Raw genomic sequence first — 20,998 nt, 5'->3', positions numbered from 1 at the left:
GGGACCCACAAAGTGGTTATAAAAAAAACATGGATATTCAATTATTGTGCTGTTGTCTTGTTTAACCATGGCGGGATTTCCCAGATTCCTTTGTTACTTCATACATTGCAAACTGTGACATACTTGGCAACAATGCTAGCAATGCTTTGGGCTTACGCCATCAGTGGAGCGCCACCACCAGGCCCACACCACTATTTGAAATGTGACCAAGTGTACATTCAGTGTGTTGAACAGAGATTTGACATTGACAATTATATTTTTGGAACAAAGAATTTCTACGATCATTCTTTTCAAACATTCTGTCAATGTATTCCCTGATATTATGATCAGGGTTGTGCTAGGCCTGCTCTGTCTGCTGTGGCACAGTGCAGATTAAGAAATGAAATGACGTATTAAATAATGTGAGAAAATTGCTCTCTGACCACCCTCTCTCTGATGGCACAGAGCCAAGACACAAGGGTGCAGAGCACAAGCAGAAATAAATAATAATAAATAAATAAATAAAAACAAACATTACTGCCGGATGGGGCTCATTTATAAAGTCGACAGATTAATTAAGAAGTCAGCAGAACTCTACGGAATGGGGTTTCTTCAGAACACAATGTGAGAGAGAGAGAGCAAGGGGCTTGTATAAACAGCAGGATCTTCATTTATAAATGATGCGCATGCACAAAAACTATGCATGCACCTTCCCCCCCACACATGAACTGGAATATGTGTTGTGAATGTGCACACTTGACACACAATTTTCAGAGCATGTAAAACAAAGCAGCCAGTGTCAAAGAGCTTGTGTTCACTGTTACAATTTAAACATTACTTCTCTTCACACACAGTACACGCACTCATACCATGCACTGTAAATAACTGTGTATTAAATTTTATCAGCCCTCTCAGTGTTATTTATTGATTTATTAATTTGCTTTGTTGATTGCAAGTGCTGCAGTTGCAGCTGTGCATTGTGCATGAGTTGATCAAATAAAAGCAAACTTCATTTTCTCCCTCTGAATCTAATGATGGCTTCAACTTCAAAATTAGTAAAATTGTTTCTTCTGTCCCCACCCCACCTCTCTTCCATTGTCATATTTTTCCCCATGAGGTCTGAGGAAACTGGTTCAATTTAGAGCGCCATATAAAACTGATTATTTTAGGAAGTGTCTGCATCCATTGATGGCTCAACATGTTAGTAGACAGCAGATAATCCTACAATGTCTGAGGTTTGTAAAGGAGAACCATGCATACATGGCTTTATAACTGACAAAATGAATGAATACCATATTTTCTGGACCAAAGGTTCTCTTCAAACGTGTTTGACTGGTCCTGTGGTTTATATTTTGAAGTGACTTCTATGTATAAATTATACTGTATTGTCATCAATGGCTGCAAGATGCTGCTGTCTACATGTGTGACAGCTGTACGCTTCTCCTGAACACAGATCTTAATGAAGACGAGGATGGGATTTCAAAGGAGCCCTCTTGGTATTTGACTTCTTTACAACTGCAAAGGAGAACAACTAAGATAAGGCCAACTGTATTGTCCATTGTTTTAAAGTTAATTGACATTTGGTGAGGTAAATGTGCACATTTAGCGCTACATGGAAGTGATCCATGTGTCCAGGCACTTTTAATGACATTTTCATCTGTTCAGTGGCAGCAGAAAGCAGTGTACTTGGAGTAATTTTTGCCTAGTGCAGTAACATTAATTAGCTCATTGGCTTCTGCTTGCCGACATAGAATTTGCATCATAATTAAATAATGCAACGATTAAATTCATTTTGCTTATTGCTGCTTGAAGACTTCTGACACAGCCCCAATCCATTCATTGATCTCATGCTCTCCTGTTTTTAATTGTCAAAGTAATGCATTTCTGACAGTTGAAATTTATCTGAAGGTGCACTCCTCTGAGGTGAGTATGGTGCCATTCATCATTTTCTGAAATCCTTATAAGAGCAAATTATGGCCTTCGGCTGCTATGTGTCTCAGAAGAATGTGAACTAAATGTTGCATCAATGTCTTTCACAAAACATCTTTAACAAACATGAAAATTATCAAAGAAATTAGATCTAATAACTCAAGGTACAATGAGAAGAAGAAGAAGAATTGTATAGAACTTTCAGGCATACACATCACATAAAAGTGCTTAACACAAGCCACTGCATATAAAATAATTTAAAAAGTAAAAATGGACAATCACATAACTCCTCACACCATATTAATTAACTATAAGCATCTTAATTTTAATTAAAACAATTGGCAGATTTATGTATAATGAACCATTAGGTGTTGCACTATTTTTAACAAGGAAGTCAATTTGGCAGTCAGTGTTTGAGTGCTGTTGTATTCTGTCCTCGACATATTTATAGCAGTGTTGTGCTCAGCTTTGAGGAAGGCTTTTATTTTAATTGACTGATGACAATGTATTCTATGTGTTGAGGACATTACCAACAGCCATAAATCAATCACTGATGCGCATCATAAAGTTCGCCAGTGAAACACATTAAACCCGACTGTTTCTTGGGGGAACAAAGATACAACAGAACAGATGACATCTTGTTACGACAACATTTTGGAAAAGCCAGAAATATCCACAGAGTAATTCATCACTGAGCTGAATCGAAGTGACATGTTGAAGAGGGCAGATCTGGAGCCGTTAGCTGTGAAATGTCTTTTGAGGTCAACAGCTGACGAGAACAAGCACATGCACAGCTCTGTGTAGAAGAAGCAGCTTTTGCTCACCTTAGTGGACACTTGAGACCACCAGTGGTCCTCAATGGAATACACCAATCACACGGCTCCCACTACAGAGAGTGGAAAACGCTACAGCATTGTTTGTTATGAAAGAGTCAAAACTGACGTGCACAAAAATGCATGTGGCTGTGGAAGACGGCAGAGAAAGAGCAAGTTTAGTTGCGCCCCCAAGCTGAAATGCACTGCCAGAAAAAAAATAAAAAAATAAATAAAAAATCTTCTGGTCACATCACATTCATTTTCTAACTCGGCCAAAAAAAAAAAAAAGTTTCACGGGGTATAGCTATGTTTTTTTTTTTTTTTTACATGTACAAATTTTAGTTGGTGGATAACATAACAAGATGTTGGCACAAAACTGCATTGTATTAAAAAGTTTGACATGCCACTATTCTGGAATTGCTGCAAATAATTTATTCTAATTTGGAATAAGAGAATATATAAAATGAGTGAGTGAATGCATGAATGTTACAAATCCTTAATAATATTAAGGTAACAATTTTTAATGGACATTTCTGAACAGAATGGAAGTAAAATAAAGAAGCTAGAATGAATGAAATAATTTGGCTAAAATATTTTAATTAAGTTCCTTCAAATTACTCTTGTAGAGGACAAACCAAATCAATTATACTAAACTACATAATTAAACTCTTTACATACCACTATTCTAGAATTGCTGTAAATAATTTATTCTAATTTAAGTGAAATATGTTACTAATCCTTTCCAGGGTGTACCCCACCTCACACCCTATGACTGCTGGGATAGGCTCCAACCCCCTCCCAGTGACCCTTAATTGGAATAAGAGAATATAGAAAATGAGTGAGTGAATGCATGAATGTTACAAATCCTTAATAATATTGAGGTAACAACTTTTAATGGACATTTCTGAACAGAATAGAAGTAAAATAAAGAAGCTAGAATAAATGAAATAATTTGGCTAAAATATTTTAATTTAAGTTCCTTCAAATTACTCTTGTAGAGGACAAACCAAATCAATTATACTAAACTACATAATTAAACTCTTTACATACCACTATTCTGGAATTGCTGTAAATTATTTATTGTAACATAAGTGAAATATCCCAGCTAACACGGAACGTCCTTGCAACGTTGCTGGGAGGTTACATTTTCGTTGCATAATTGGGAACGTTCTGTCCACCTCCTGGCAACTTCCATCAGGAACGTTTACTTGTTACAGTTTTTGGACGTTTCTTTGGAACGTTGTACTTATGTTGAGGGGGCGTTCTATTAACTACATAATTCACCAGCCTTATCAATCTATATATTGATTGATAAGGCTGGTGAATTGGTATTGTTGTAAATTTAAATAAAGTGATTCCTGTATTTTCTTTCTTAACACTTATATTTTATAACTTGCTTAATTTTTCGAAAGTTTTCATTCTCAGGGATACTTTAGTAGGCCTACCGTCCCGATGATAGTCTAGTCCTGATTGACTGGTTGATTGCATGGGGGGAACTCCCGCGGTTCATTCTATCTGCGCATGCGCAGGGTCAAGAGGTCGTGAGGAGCTACAGTGGACAGTGATGGCGGAGGAAAAAGATCCCAAACTTATCATTTTCATCCAGAGTGGGAGGAAGATTATTTTTTTGTTTATTCAAATGGCAAATCCATCTGCCTTATCTGCAATGCAAACGTGGCATTACCGAAGAAAGGGAATTTGGAGCGGCATTTTAAGACGATCCACAAGAGCTATGATGCTAGCTTCCCGGCTAAAAGCCGGCTTGCAGCACAACAGGCCGTTTTCCCCCGGACAAATACCACCAGTAAGGCTGCAACCACAGCTTCTTATCGTGCCAGCCGTGTTCTGGCAAAAAGAAAGAAATCATTCAAGCATGGTGAAATTATGAAAGAAGCTTTCATGGAAGCTGCAGATGTGCTCTTTGCCGATTTTAAAAATCAGAAGGAGATCGTGTCTGCAGGATGTGCAGCTCTCAAGAAAGTCTGTTGCACGACGATGCGAGTTAATGGCGGAGGATATTGATCGGCAACCGAGGAATGATATTGAGGTATGTGAGTGTTTTTCTCTGCAATTCGATGAATCCACTGATACTGTGGACGTGGCTCAGCTATGTGTTTTTATTAGAATGTTTTTTGACAACATGAATGTAAAAGAACTGCTGAGCATTTTACCTTTGAAAGGCCACACGAGAGGCACAGATATGTTTCAGGTTTTTATGGAATTTGTTAATAAGAGCCAGCTGCCCCTCTACAAACTCATTTCTATAACCGAGCTGCCAGCTCGATGCCATCTTCATTATGTATTTATACAAACAACCATGTCATCAAATTTCATTGCATGAGAGGCCTATTAACTGATCGAGTAGTTCTGTTGTGTTTATATACGTGTTCCTGCTTTCAGCAGCATTGTAGCTGTTTCATGTATACTAAACTTGAAGCAACTTTGTAACAGATGGTACGCAGCAACGACTCGACAGACTGGAGTCAAAGGTGGACCGCATACTACAACTACTGGTGAGGAATCAGGCTGCTGAAGAAGCTGACTGCATTGGAGATAATGCAGGCCAGACTTAAAACAACGGAGGAGCTGGACCAATTCAGCAAAACGCTGGAGGACCAGGAATTTCGGAGGACAGTGGTAAATTATTGTTCCTAACACTTTTGCAGAAGTGGTTATTTTCATAAAAGTTGCATATTGCCATTGCACACATACTTCTTTTTACTCTGTCATAGGTGAATCTGCTGAAACAGCTATCTGGATCAATGCTGAACTCCTTTGCCAGGACGATGCTCGGTGAAATTGGGATGTGGCGGTTGTGGGCTGGCGTCAGCCTCAAAGGATGGAAAGGGAAGAAAGCCCTGCAGCCTCTCACGCTCTAGAATTTTGAAGAGTAAGTTATCAAGGTGTCTCACTGCATCATTTAATTTTAGTTAGCAATTAAAAAGAATTTTATCGTTTCTCCAGTTAAAAAAGAGGAAAATACAAGACCGTTTTTTATTTTGTTTTTCTGACAGAAGCCTTCAGCAACAAGATGGAAATTTTACCAGATGCTATCGATGATGCGTTAACTGAAACACTGCGCCATGCAGCAAAGAGGGTAAGTAGTTAAACTTTTATGGCATCAGCAACTCACAGGTGACTTGTACTAGCACCATGGCCACACCTAGTAATTCCCTTCAATCAAATCCCGGTCCAGTGTTGACTGTTTCAAGAGTAAAGACCGTGACCGGCTCACATGCACCCCAGCTCTTTGGAGCAATCTCTCTCTCTCTCAATCCGTTCCTCACATTCTGTATTCTCTTTCCGCAAACATCTTAAAACCTATCTGTGTGGGCTCACCTTCCCTCCATAGTGTAACTGTCACTCGGCTGTGTTGACAATTGGAATTCATTCATTCATTATTGGTTTATTTGACAGGGACAGTGCATATTAATGAACGTACAACTGTCAGTAAAGTATAGGTCCTTTTTATTTTTTTTTCAAAAACTAAATGGATTTCATTCATATGTTTTTACGTCAGACATGCTTGAACCCTCGTGCGCATGCGTGAGTTTTTCCACGCCTGTCGGTGACGTCATTCGCCTGTGAGCACTCCTTGTGGGAGGAGTCGTCCAGCCCCTCGTCGGAATTCCTTTGTCTGAGAAGTTGCTGAGAGACTGGCGCTTTGTTTGATCAAAGACGTGCGGACGGATTGCAGCGTCGGCTCGCAGCCGCCGCGATGCTCCGCCACAGGAACAACACCTCTGTTGGAAGCCTTAAGGACAAGTTGGAACATGCCCAACTGTTAAACAATTTCTCAGATACTCACTCCACTGAAAGCCATCAAAAGCTGCCTGGATTTTACAAATGGTTATCAACATGGAGGTGTTTTTCCTGTGCCGCCGCACTGCGCCGGCTGCATCCCGACGCGCGGACCCGTCCACACGTCTTTCATTAAAAAAATCTCCTTTAACAGTGGAATATCCGGATAAAATGCTGAAACCGACTTCTTCTGAAACTTCTCTGTTCTCTCACGACGTCCTGGATCAATAGAGCTTGAAATGTGGAGGTTTTCAGCTTGAAACAGGCTGACGATGGCGCCTGGGAGCGCTGTGCGAGGTCCCACTCCGTGGGAAGTCCTTAAAGCGACAGTATCACCTCAATATCTCTCATCAGCTGTTAAAATTTTCACCGAAAACCAGCTTAATTTTTCGAACCGTGTCCACTTCGATGTGTCTCACAGGTTTAGAAAAAATTTTGATCAAACAAAGCGCCAGTCTCTCAGCAACTTCTCAGACAAAGGAATTCTGACAAGGGGCTGGACGACTCCTCCCACAAGGAGTGCTCACAGGCGGATGACGTCACCGACAGGTGTGGAAAAACTCACGCATGCGCACGAGGGTTCAAGCATGTCTGAGGTAAAAACATATGAATGAAATCCATATATATATATATATATATATATATATATATATATATATATATATATATATATATATAGGGCACACACTTTAACGTAAATATGCCAGTTTTAGCATAATACTAATTTCCATCCGTAGTCTCCAGACATAAAATATAAAACACAGAGCATTTAACAAACATAAAAACATTGATAATTTACAATATAATACACTGTCATATTTTAATATAACCCAGAGCCATATAAAGGAGGAGTTATCTGTTCTGGTCAAGATGGAGGTTAAAATGCTGTTGTCTCAATATAAAGTGCAGGAAAGTACTGAGGTAGAATTCAGTTGTAGGTGTGTACAGGTACAGTCAGTTTTATTATAAGATGCTGAATTAAAGTGCTTTGTCGCGATAGTAAAGTGCTCGGTACAGCTGCAGTATCTCTTTAAAGTGCTGGTGTGCATAAGCTTACCTATGTGTTGTTGTGTGCGTGTATATGAAAGTATATTGCTTTCGCATGTCTTTAACTCGTAATGATTACAGGTTTGGTTATCTTTCAGCCATGTTTTAAGCTGTGTCTTGAATAAAGCAAATGTGGGGCTGAACCTGATTGTCATTGGCAGAGTATTCCATGTGCTATTGCCCCTAATAGAGAGTACATTTTGAGCAAAGACAGTTTTTCAAAATTTGATCTCGCAATCACACCTAGAGGAGGATCTGGTGTTAATTTCATTGTTACTTTTCCTGTTAATATAGTTCCTCAGAGGGAGTGGGGCCAAATTGTGTAGGGACCTGTACACAGCACAACACATTTTAAATAGCATGAAATTCTCAAAACTTAAAAGCTTATATTTTTCTAAGATTGGACGGTGATGAGAAATTGTTTTTTTTTTTTTTGTTTTTGGTCCAATATTTTTATGGCTTTTTTGTACAATTGTTCTACTGGTTTCAGTGCAGTTGTTCCTGCAAAGGACCGTGTTGTAATGCTATACTCTATATGTGACATGAAGTGTAAGTAAGATTTGGCCGCATCTATTGTAATAAACGGTCTCATCTGTTTAAAATTAGATCGATTGAACTTTAAAGTGTGATTTACCTTTTTGATATATTTTTTGAATGTAAGATTTGGGTCTAATATCACTCAGAGATATTTGAATTGGTTCACAAGCACAGTTCTTCCCCTTCCAAGAAAACATGGGATCTGGCTAACTTAATTGGTCTTTTGGTGAACATCATACATACAATTTTTTGGTGTTCAGCAGAAGACAGTTTTTATGTAGTCATTTGTGTATTTTACATAGTGCATTTGTGAGGTCTACAGATATTTTGTCACTCTTTCCCTGGGTCAAGATTACTGCATCATCTGCATACATTTGCATATTTAGTTCAGAGCACACATCGGGGAGATCATTTCTATACAGAAAGAATAATAGAGGGGCTAATATTGACCCTTGTGGAAGACCAACATAACTAGGGAGATACGAGGATGTGGCACCATCCACAACAACACGCTGCTTTCTGTTCGAAAGATAGGATTGAAACCATTGAATAGTATCCTCTGAAAAATTAAAATATGAATTGTAAAAATTGAGATATTGAATTAAGGATTCTGCATATTAATACATGGACTGGTTGAGCACCCTTGAACTTCACTGTGCTGAGGGGACTGGCACTATAGAAGTTATTGTATAGTATTTTTATGAATGGTTTTCTTTGTTTTTTAGGCAAAGAAGGAGGATGAAAGAATTGGTACTGGTGTTAATGCTGACTCAGATGCTGGGGTGGATGAAGCCCTGGCCGATGATGTGGATGCCGATGCCATGGGCGCCGATGTGGATGCCGATGCCATGGACCAATGTGTAGTGAATGATGACGCCATGGACGGCAGTGCCATGAGTGATGATGCCACAATTAGTCATGGGTCAGATGAGAAGTGATTCATTTTATACTGAGAACTTATGCCTCCCCCTCTGTAAGGTGCGGGGGAGACATGAAATAAGTGCCCAATTTTCCTTGCACAACTTTTTTCCTGGATGCCATGATCATCAACTCGACTGGACTGACACTATGTTTGTTTTGATCCACCTTTGTGATCCACCCACCATTGTGGGAACAAATCAAAAGCTGTGTTCACCACGGGGACACGTTCTGCACTATTCAGGATTATTTGAGTTTTTTTTTTTTTTAACCGATGACGAACATTGCGTAAAAAAATCTGACCGTTGCAGCTACATCGGTCCAAACCGGTCTGGATCCAGGACTGATGTTGCTGCTTTAAAGGGTGGGCGGTGGAGACATCTTCAGTTTTTGTTTAACGTTGACCCTTCTAGTTCATTTTATACTGAGAACTTATCCATGGCTTAATGCTATTGTAACTGTAATAATACTGGATGATGTCACCTGGCTTAGTACCTGAGAGATTGGAGTGTATTTTACCTGTTTCTATGACTGTATTATTTTATGTGTTTATTTATTTATGTAAGGTAAATTATTCTATTGAAGTTTTATTGCACTGAAGTCACTGATTGAGAAAAGAAATTTTGTTTTCTAGTGTATACAATTGCACAGTGAAAATAACAAAATCTTTGAACCTTAGTCATGGGTCACATCACGGATGAGAACTGATCCCTGGCTTAATGCTATTGTAATTGTAATAATACTGGAGGGCGGATGAGAACTAATCAAGTTACTGAGAACTTGTCCGTGGCTTAATGCATTGCTATTGTAATAATACTTCTAAAGTAATAAACTTGCAATTTACAGACTCATGCAATGTTCACAGTGTTCCTTCGTGTTGGGGAACATTGCAACAACGTTGCAGCAATGTTGTGTCACAACCTCCTGAGAACGTTCTAAGTTGGTTGGTTCCCTGGAACGTTCTGGAGAGTCTACAAATGAACGTTCCTACAACGTTGTGATGCAACGTTACTGCCACTTTAATGTAACGTTCAGGCAACGTTCCATTGTTAGCTGGGATGTTACTAATCCTTTCCAGGGTGTACCCCACCTCACATCCTATGACTGCTGGAATAGGCTCCAACCCCCTCCCAATGACCCTTAATTGGAATAAGAGAATATAGAAAATGAGTGAGTGAATGCATGAATGTTACAAATCCTTAATAATATTAAGGTAACAATTTTTAATGGACATTTCTGAACAGAATGGAAGTAAAATGAAGCTAGAATAAATGAAATAATTTGGCTAAAATATTTGAATTAAGTTCCTTCACTTACTCTTGTAGAGGATAAACCAAATCAATTATACTAAACTACATAATTAAACTCTTTACATACCACTATTCTGGAATTGCTGGAAATAATTTATTCTAATATAAGTGAAATATGTTACTAATCCTTTCCAGGGTGTACCCCACCTCACACCCTATGACTGCTGGGATAGGCTCCAACCCCCTCCCAATGACCCTTAATTGGAATAAGAGAATATAGAAAATGAGTGAGTGAATGCACGAATGTTACAAATCCTTAATAATATTGAGGTAACAATTTTTAATGGACATTTCTGAACAGAATGGAAGTAAAATAAAGAAGCTAGAATAAATGAAATAATCTGGCTAAAATATTTTAATTAAGTTCCTTCAAGTTACTCTTGTAGAAGACAAACCAAATCAATCAAATACTAAACTACACAAGTAAACTTTACTTAACATGAGTTACTCCTACTACAAAAGTCTTATGACATTACCTCGGTGGAATTACAGTTACTTAAAAAACACCCATTGCAAATTGCTATCTTAGTTTTTTGTTGTTGTTTGTTAAGTTGAACGAGTGTTTTTTTTTTTGTTGGTTTTTTTTTTTTTTTGGTTTGTTTGTTTTTTTAAGGAATGAGCTTTCTGCACACCTGTGGGTGTCAAATTGCTTACTTGGCCTGGTTCATGTCTATAAAGTGTGGTGCAATAATCACACTTTCGCCTTTTCTCACACATGAGCTGCTATTTATAAAGGATGCCCATACAGGAAGAATGTACCACAGTATAGATAACTGAAGCATAGATAAAAGAAAATTATCCAACGATTTTTCCACTGGGGCTGTGAAGATCATATCCATGTATAACGTCAGAAGACACATGGCTAAACTTTCCCACTTTAGCAACACCATCTCTGATTACCATATAACACCAGAAGTAAATATCACAGAGGATAAACAGCTTTGAGTGCATGTGAGAAACAGGCGCAATGCTGTTCCCTGAGCTGTGATTCCACAAAGCCTACAACAAAATGACAAATGTTTAATTTAGCTTTAAAGATACAGACATTTCTGATGGCCTTGTTAGGACATCTGTAAAGTTATGTAAAATATGTAGAAACTCACAATTTGAAAACTTGGACCACCTTAGAACAGGGGTCATAAACATGTTTTGCAAAACTCCCTACTCTACCCATGACAAATTATCTGAGCCAGGCGTGGAGAGCCTATGAAGAGCTAGGAAACACCAGACTGTGGTTGCAGCACATAGACATTGAAAATAGGGCAGCAGCTACCTGTGAGCAGGGTTGGTGGACCCCGCCTTGGGTCTGGAAAGGAGGGTGTGGTTTTCATGATGTAAAAAAAAAAAAAAAAACCATGCCCGAGTGAGCATTTTTACACTGACAAGATGTTTAATAAAGGTGTGGGCCCGCCATTGAAAAGATGTTCAAAAGTGAAAGTTTATTTTAGATTTAGACATTTAATCAATGTTCAGGTTTAGACTGTTTTTAAAGGACACGTGTCAAACTTTTAACATCCCAGTTAGCAAGACTACATAAAAGTACTCATGATTGTAAGTGTCTCCACACACGTGCTAATAATTAGTGATCGCTGATGTTTTTATTCGTCTTACTCTGAGGTGCATTTCCGGAAAACGTCTCACTCTGCAATTTTCTGCATTTTTCACTATGTGACGTACTTATTAACAAAACAGAAACATCCCAAATGACTGACAGACAGAGGGAAATACCTGCTCCATCCGAAAATGAAGCTTCTGAGCTGCCGTTCAAAAACGATGGCTTGGATTTACAGAGAGGAGACGACATGCTTCACCCTGAAACTCTTAACTTTTTCAGTGTCACATTTTGGAGCCTAAAATGTGGTGATGCATTGTTTGTGTGGATGCTGCTATAAACTGGGCTTACACTGTGCGAGTTTTGGCCCTTTTTCAGCCGATTTTTCACTTGTGCAAGAATTTTTTTGGATTGCGCCAAGTTTCCGCTTAATCGTGCATCCTGCATCGTGTAGTATACATGGAGTAACGAGCTGCATTTAACTTCTCACGACCACCTCCCGATCGGCAATCATATAGTCAGATGAAAATCAAACCTGTTTGATATTCTGGTCGGCCGTCGTGAGGGTTCCGCGCTGTTGAAGCAGCGCTACAAGCGTCTCTCGCACTGTGCATGTGCAAACACCGGAGAGAGCATAAACAGTGATCATCTCTTTGGGAGAGCAGCTTCTGTTTCTTTTTCCCCCCATTATTCTTCAGCTCATTTAAAGTCTTGTATTTTTTTTTAAACTTTGATGTCTCCCATCGAGAGTTTTTGTAAAAATAAAAATGTAAATAAAGTTTGAAAAAAAAAAAGAAAAAGAAAAGCTTCCGTTTACATTTTGCTTCCAGAAACACGAGTCCAACGTGTGGTTTTTGAACGTACAATGTGAGTGGTCAGATCGCATCAGAGCATCGGGCCGTACAGTCTGAGAACATTAATCGTGCGCTGTGAACTTTTACACCCTGCGGTTTTGTCGCCCAGTTTGAGCCAAGTACAATGATTGAAAATATTGTACAGTGTTTGCCCAGCTTTACTGAAGCTGATGTGGATGTCGGGACATCTGACACTGTTTTTTAACAGACTGCCTGGACACCGAAATGGATTTGTTATATTGGAAAAAGTCAGAATATATTATTTCCAGGAGTTAATGGACATCATCTTATGTGCCACAATTGAGGCAGAGCTGCATCCAGTGACCCCACTTGCCTGCGCGTGCACGCCTTTGATCGTGTGGAGTTTACATTTGGAAATTAATTCATAACACAACGGTGAGTCTGGCTAGATTAATTTTTTTTTTTTTTTTTTACTTTGATAGAGTAAATTTGGAGCTGCAATGTGTGTCTGTATGTGTGCTGCGAAGCTTGCTGTGTGTGTGTGTGTTTGTGTGCACTCGTGCATGAACTGCGCAGCTGATGAGGCACTCATTCTCCCCCGGTTGCAGATGTATTTTTTTAGATTTTATTGATAACACCACTCATAATCATGCACAAAACTGATCCTCCAGCAGAGACTATTACTGAGAGGCTGTGTTTATGACTCATGGCAGTGCAGTTGCACATCAACCTTCTTGGAGCCACAGCTTTTACCGTGATTATATCAAAATTAACAGTTATCACTTAAAAACGAGTCATTATAACACAACATCATACTTATGTCAACTTTGGAATTAATCTGTGCCTCAGTTCTTAACGTTAGCAGCTACATTCCACTGAAGCACACGCTGGGGCGTTTCTAGTAGCGCCATCACTTGTCGGAAACACCAGAGAACTCACGAGTGCTTTGTTTTTGGATGACTCTGTAGCTGTTTGTTGCGAATGCCGTATACTTTGAAACCGGTCAAGGAAGTACAAAGTAATCCCAGTGGATCGTCGGATGGTCACTAACAGCCTAAACCTTAATTGTTTGGTGCGACATGTCCTTTAACCATGATTTTAAATAGTGTTTTTCCAACCTGTACAATGAGTAAATTATAATTCTGAAGCTAGCAAAGCACATCCACATTCATCATTAAAAAGCTGGCAATGAAAACTGCGTTAAAAAACTGGTGTAAACATGAACATCTATAAACAGACATTGACCAAACTTTACTTTGAAGCCAGTTTTCAAACATCTATTCACTGTCAAAATACTCCCATTTGGAAGTTTGAATTAATGACCATAGCATTTTTTTTTTGTTAAATCTACCAACAAATCACATTTTTAAAAATGTTCCGACTGTTGAGAGACAATTACAGTGCCATTAAATATCACATATATAATCATAATAGATTACAAAATAACTTTCTGTGAATACCTAAAACCAACCCCACAATTTGGATCAAGATTTATCACAGATTAATTGACAGCCATGCTCATAGCCCAAATTGTGAAAGTGTGACAGTGCTTTTAGAGTTAAGTCATCACTGTGTTGTTGTGTCTACAGTTACTACACAGTAAAATCAGCAGTGTTAAATTAACCCTGCCAATGTACATATGGTCCTACTTTGGTGAGAGTGGGACCATATGTTCCCAATGAGCGACTTATTTCTTCCAATTCTTCTGAACTGTTGCTTGTCGTGGCAAGTTGTTCACAACTGGCCATATCTCAATGAAATAGTGGAAAAGATACTTATCTTCCATGTGAAAGATGCTTGTGTGTGACTATGTATTTACTGTACAGCACTATGGAGCTATTCTACAGAGTGCCATTCCTTCCCATTCCATTCCGAATACCAATTTTGGGCATGTTTTGAAGCATTGCAGTAACTTCTTGATCCATCTTTTGTAGATGTTGAGCAAAGTTTGTATACACTTTGGTATATATGGCCCTCATCGACACCACTTCCTGGTGTTCGTAGTCTTAACAGCTACACTCATGACATGTCTTTAAAATGTGGTATTCCTAGTTAATATAGCTTGAAACTTGTGTGCTCGTGCCTCATCAGGGTAAAACTTTCAAGTAGAAGCAATGTTTGTGACAGTCGTATCCGAGGACGCAGCTCATTACTTTGTTTTTGGGCGAGTTACCACATCTGCACTTTATAAGCCGGTCTGTAGGAGGCAAGCCGGAGTAAGACTGTTTCAGCCCATTTTTGCAATTTTTTGGGGGATCGTGGGAGATCAGAATAGAATGGCACCCTGTGGTATAGTGCTGTTGGTGTTTCAACTTTTTGACCCCCCTTTTCATTTGAAGATGAACCAATATTGGCAGTTTTTATTGAAACAAAACAAAATAACATGCTGAACCAAGAGAAGAAAGGTGCATTAAACACTGATTGGAATGAAAGTGTGCAAAACAACCCTAAACATATCTTATTATTTCAGGTAGTGGTAGTATTGAGTGGGCTGATGTGAATAGACTACAGAGTACATTAATACTCCAGAAATGTGACTGAAAATAGACAAAATAACAACTCTTTTGAGCAGATGGACCTCAAAGAGCCACCTTTGTTTAATGAATGGCTTTCGTCTTCACAAATCACTGCTTGACAGTTAGCTTTTGGTCCATTACTGCCAAAACATAGATCAAAGTGAATCATTCATGTTGAGTTTGGAGATGCATCCCCACCTTGTGGACTGGAGGTGAAAGCACATTGTTGTTGTTCAGGTAAAATTGGGAGATCGCTTTTTTTTTAAAAGAAAAATAAAATCAAGACAAGACCATGGGAACTTTTTTGTTTTCAATATCTAAATTCCTCCAGTTGCAAAGATCCACCTTCAACATCACTGAATGTGGCTTTTAATTGGTCTGCTTTTCCTTCTCTATGGTGCTATAGTCACAGAGCACAAAAGAGTGGTGAATCATTTTCCCTACAGTGGCGATCACGCCAAAAACACCTGGTTTCATGTTTCTATATCAAGGCAACAAACATCATTATAAATCACCTCAAACGGTGAAATCTCAATCCAAAGTGTTTACAGTTTTTATCAGCCATAATATCAACAATGACAGCACCGAGTTGACGCTACTCATGGAAGGTTTTTTTTTTCTTCCATTTTGTCCATTTACATTTTGCCAAACTGTCCCATTCCCATCAGAGGATTATCATCAAACACTTATCACGGGATCAAACATTCGGAGACCTGACATCAAAGTAAATGCCATCATAGCTTTCAGTTGGCTGTATACCTAAATGTTTTCAGTGAAACATTTAGGCCCGGAACTTGTGGCTTGTTGTCATTGACAACTGCACAGTCAGTTGCTCCGTCTCACTCACACAGTATGCACGATTATCACACTACTAGCGTGCAGTACACTGACCGTATTCAACGTAGAAACTAAATTTATTTTAAAAATAGCTGATAATTTGAGTTCCTCACTTCCTCACAGGTGCTGTGTCGTTTTTCAGGTTTGAAATGAAGTGGTATGTACCTGTTTCTAAGAAAATAAATAAATAAAAACCCACCTTCCCACGTTTTTTTTTTTTTGTTTTTTTTTTTTAATGGGGCCTAAGTCTGTCCCCTCCAGTTGGCCAGAACACCAAAAACAATAAATATTCTGACATTATCTCAAAATTATAAAAAGGTACATAAAGAATAGTCAAACCTAGTCAACTTTTTGTACTTAATCAATAAACAAAAAAGACCTTTGTTTTGCTTACATAATAGAAAGTAGATCTGCCTATCATCTGCTGTATGGTTAACAGACACTTGATGGATGATAAAAATTAGGAGCAGGTGTGATTGTGAAGTAAGAGAAATACCATTTCCCATTAGAGCTCATGTACTAAATCAGAGCAGCAGTTCTTTTCTAAGAACAAAATAACACAAATCACAAGTCTGTGCAGCTCCACAAAAATGATTGGCCTTGGAAAAAAAAAAACAGGAAGTGAGGGAGGTGGCTGAGCGAGACTGAGAGAGAATGGAGTCAAAGAGACAGACACAATTTTCACAAATAAATGTACTAAATTAGAGAAATAAACTATTATTTTATGATTATTTAACAGCAGTTAATGTATAAAACTCAACATTTTTTGCAAGCCCGCATAATTTGGGAAGGATTTTGTGTGATTATAGTCGAAGCAGACACTTCATTTTCTCTCCTCTCTGTACCGACCCAGTCTGTCTCACGGCAAGTTGTCATTATCCATACTATGTTTGGGAGGATGTCTCTCCCCTGTCACGTTTGGCACCAGCAGTGGGAATGGAGTATAAATGAGAGGGAGCAGCTCCTCTCTGAGGATCTCTCACAGGTACACATACAGTGATCTGGACAAAGTCGCTGACAGGTAAATGTTGTGATTACACGGCCCACAGAGTTTGTGAGAAATTGTGCAGTGCGTAGCAGCCATTCTGGGTGACTGATGGGGCAACAACATAACAAAGGGAGGGAAGAGAGAAAGCTCAGTTGCAGATCTACACACACACACACACACACACACACACACAGGTTGGACTTTTCGAGGCACGTAACCTGATTTTCATGCGCGCATACTACATCTTCGCCCGACCCGTTCAAATTTGGAGCCGAAGCAACAATTTCCTCCCCTGGAAGTACAACTGCTGACGACGATGATGATGATGATGATGAGCCTCACCTCTTCCTCACCCTCCGCCCCTCGCATCACGACTTTAACAGCGTCGCGCTGTGTCTAACAATCCAAGACCACACTGTGCGTTATGCGTAAAAACGCGCAGGGCGCAGACGCACTTTTCTCCGCGCCCCCACGCCTCCTCTTCCCTACATCTCGATCGCCCTTCGCGCGCGGGCCCGCGCTCACTCACCCAGGGTGCGAACGCTGGCCCTCCCGGTCCGTCTCTCGATGCGCGTGCGTGTATCCAGCAGAGACGAAAAGGGTGGGAGAGCGCGGGCGAACTGGAGGACGGCAGTGCAAAGCTGCCGCGGGTTCTTCTCTTTGCGTCTTTTTCCTCTCCTCACTCTCCGCCGTTCCTCCGGGGCTGCGGCTGTAATAATCCAGACATTGTCCTCCTCGAAACACACATCACAAGACACAAGTTCAGAGTTTCAAGAAATTCTTCTTGCTGACTTGAGACGCCGGCTGATGCGCTGCTCTCCAGATTCGCCTTTTTTTTTTTTTTTTTTTTTTTGGAACAGTCCGAAAAGCTCCGGGTGGAAAAAGCAAATATGAAGTTGGTTTGTGGCAAAGTTTGCCTTAGCGGAGATCAGAAAAGACCAGGCGACAAAAGCACAGTAATCCTACCAAAAAAAATGTTTTGTCACTTGCCTCTCCGGAAGGAGGAGGAAAAAAAGTCTTCAGTCAGAGGGATTTGGTGCACCTGCGGCCGGAGCGGACGCGCGCAGGTATCCAAGCTGAGCGCCCTCCCCTCTGCGCGCTTTTAGTGCTTCTTTTTATTCCCTTCTGCTGCGCCTCTCTGCGCCACGGTCATCACTCCGTGTCAAGCCTGGTGTCGCTTCTCCAAGCAGCTCAGGAAAGCGTATCTTTTCGCCAACGTTCTCTCCTCTTTCTCTCTCTCTCTCTCTCCCTCACCCCTCCACGCTGTGTCCATCCTCCCGTTGCGAAGCCGCGCCTCCGTCGGCAGCGATTGGCTACCAACTTTGAGAGAAGAGCTGGAGGAGAGGAAAGGAGGTGAGGCCGAGGATGCGCACTGGGGGAGGAAGGATGGAGAGAGGGAAGACACAAGTGGGATGAAAGTAAGGTGGCAGAAAAAGGAAAACCGTTCCAGGAAAGGCGTGCAGAGAGAGTAGAAGGTGGGCTTATCGTTCTCTGTGCTGTGCGTTGGAACCCAAAGGGACACTGGTAATAAAAGCCAAAATGTTTTAGCCAAATGTGTCTGCTGCAAATCAGTACGGACTTCAGGCAAAACTGAATTCATACTGACAACATCCCGATTCGAGGGCAGAGGGCCACATGTGTCTGTCTCTTGCTTTTGTAAAATCTTCTCTCTGCTGGGTGCTTGTTGCTTTGGTGAGTGTGTGATGCAGGGAGTGAAGAGCATTCTGAACAATACCCTGCTCTGTGATATGGGGATATGATTAACACAATGTAACAGGAGCAAATGGGCTGGGCAGGACACATCACGATGGTTGAGGTGTCTTCATCCAAGAAAATGAAGTCGTTTGACAGCTCCCCTGCACATGCTTCGAAAGACGTCAGCACTCCAGTGAGCATCTCAATATCAACTTATTTAACTAGGTGTCACATAAAGCATTTGTCCCAAACTGATTTGTAGAATTGAGGCTCTGACCGAGAGCGCGGTGGCACGTTATTTAGAATGGTATCGAGGGAACATCTTCACAGGTTCTGCTATAGTTATTTTAAGGTACCAACAACACGTGCTCAATCAAACTGCATCAACAGTCTAATGACAGATGTTTTAGTCTGTTCATCAATTTTTCATGCAGAAAAAAAAAAAAAAAAAAAACCAGGAAACACATCAAAGTGAGTATTAGGGCCTGCAATTCACAAGTTCAAAAATGATGAACCAAAGACAGCAGAATTCTTGGATAAATTAACTTTTTTACAACCTTAACCCTTTAACGCCTGAATTTATATAGCTGTATGTATATATATATATATATATATATATATATATATATATATATATATATATATATATATATATATATATATATATATATATATATAAATGTTTTTTGTGTGTTTTTGCCTTTAAGTAGATGGTAAATAATGTTGAGATTATTAATTTCACTTTTGCACAAAAAATAAATAGTAATTTTGGAATTTTGGTAATGACTTTATGTTATAATGTTATAATAATACTAATGGTATGTTGCAGATTTGTGACAACAGGCATACTGGTCAGTTTGGTTTGTTGCATATTTGAGTCAAATATTGTAGCATATATACGACAATAGGCGTTAAGGGGTTAATCATGTTAAAATATTGCGATTGGAAGTGTAACAATTATTCAACACAATTTTGGAAGTAATAAATGCAACTACATCAATACATAGACCCCTGATTTGATGTCAACATACTACGAGCCAGTTGATGGCTTTATTTTCAACATTATAAATTGGTTGAATTAAGCTTGTTTTGGCCGGTACAGCCATCATACATACCATCACACCTGATATCACGGCACATACCATCACACCTGATATCACGGCACATACCATCACACCTGATATCACGGCACATACCGTCACACCTGATATCACGGTATATACCGTCACACCTGATATCACGGCACATACCCTCACACCTGATATCACGGTACGTAGCGTCACACCTGATATCATGGCACATACCCTCACACCTGATATCACGGTACGTAGCGTCACACCTGATATCACGGTACATACCGTCACACCTGATATCACAGTACATACCGTCACACCTAATGTCACGGCACATACCATCACACCTGATATCACCGCACATATCATCACACCTGATATCACAGCACATATTGGGGAGGTGGTGGTCTAGTGGTTAAGGTGAGTGTCTGATGCAGATGGAAAAGCGCTATATACTTGTAAATGCAGTCCATTTACCATTTATATTGTCACACCTGATATCACGGCACATACCGTCACACCTGATATCACGGTACATATACCGTCACACCTGATATCACGGCACATACCCTCACACCTGATATCACGGTACGTAGCGTCACACCTGATATCATGGCACATACCCTCACACCTGATATCATGGTACGTAGCGTCACACCTGATACCATGGCACATACCCTCACACCTGATATCATGGTACGTAGCGTCACACCTGATATCACGGTACATATACGTCACACCTGATATCACGGCACATACCCTCACACCTGATATCACGGTACGTAGCGTCACACCTGATATCATGGCACATACCCTCACACCTGATATCACGGTACGTAGCGTCACACCTAATATCACGGTATATACCGTCACACCTGATATCACAGTACATACCATCACACCTGATATCACCGCACATATCATCACACCTGATATCACAGCACATATTGGGGAGGTGATGGTCTAGTGGTTAAGGTGAGCATCTGATGCAGATGGAAAAGCGCTATATACTTGTAAATGCAGTCCATTTACCATTTATATTGTCACACCTGATATCACGGCACATATTGTCACACCGGATTAGGGCTGCCATGGCTAGATAACTAGTCACGACTATGTTGACTATTGAAACCGTCAACAACTAATTTAGTAGTCGATGAGTCATTTGCTTTGAACCTTGAACCAA

The 20,998-nt window shown here is 39.9% G+C and overlaps 1 protein-coding gene across 1 annotated transcript in view; it reads right to left on the bottom strand.

The window, feature by feature from the left end:
• The window catches only part of brinp2 (bone morphogenetic protein/retinoic acid inducible neural-specific 2), a 680,262-nt gene extending 661,937 nt beyond the window's left edge, over positions 1-18,325 (bottom strand). Inside the window, exon 1 of the mRNA XM_034184056.1 lies at positions 17,574-18,325. The gene's annotated coding sequence lies outside the window, so the exon portion shown is untranslated. The remainder of the gene's footprint in view (positions 1-17,573) is intronic.
• Between the last annotated feature and the right edge of the window lie 2,673 nt (positions 18,326-20,998).

Source organism: Thalassophryne amazonica, chromosome 12 (assembly GCF_902500255.1).
Source record: "Thalassophryne amazonica chromosome 12, fThaAma1.1, whole genome shotgun sequence".
In the NCBI taxonomy this organism is placed as follows: domain Eukaryota; kingdom Metazoa; phylum Chordata; class Actinopteri; order Batrachoidiformes; family Batrachoididae; genus Thalassophryne; species Thalassophryne amazonica.
The sequence above is the reverse complement of the archived record's forward strand: the minus strand, read 5'-3'. Positions and strand labels throughout refer to the sequence as shown.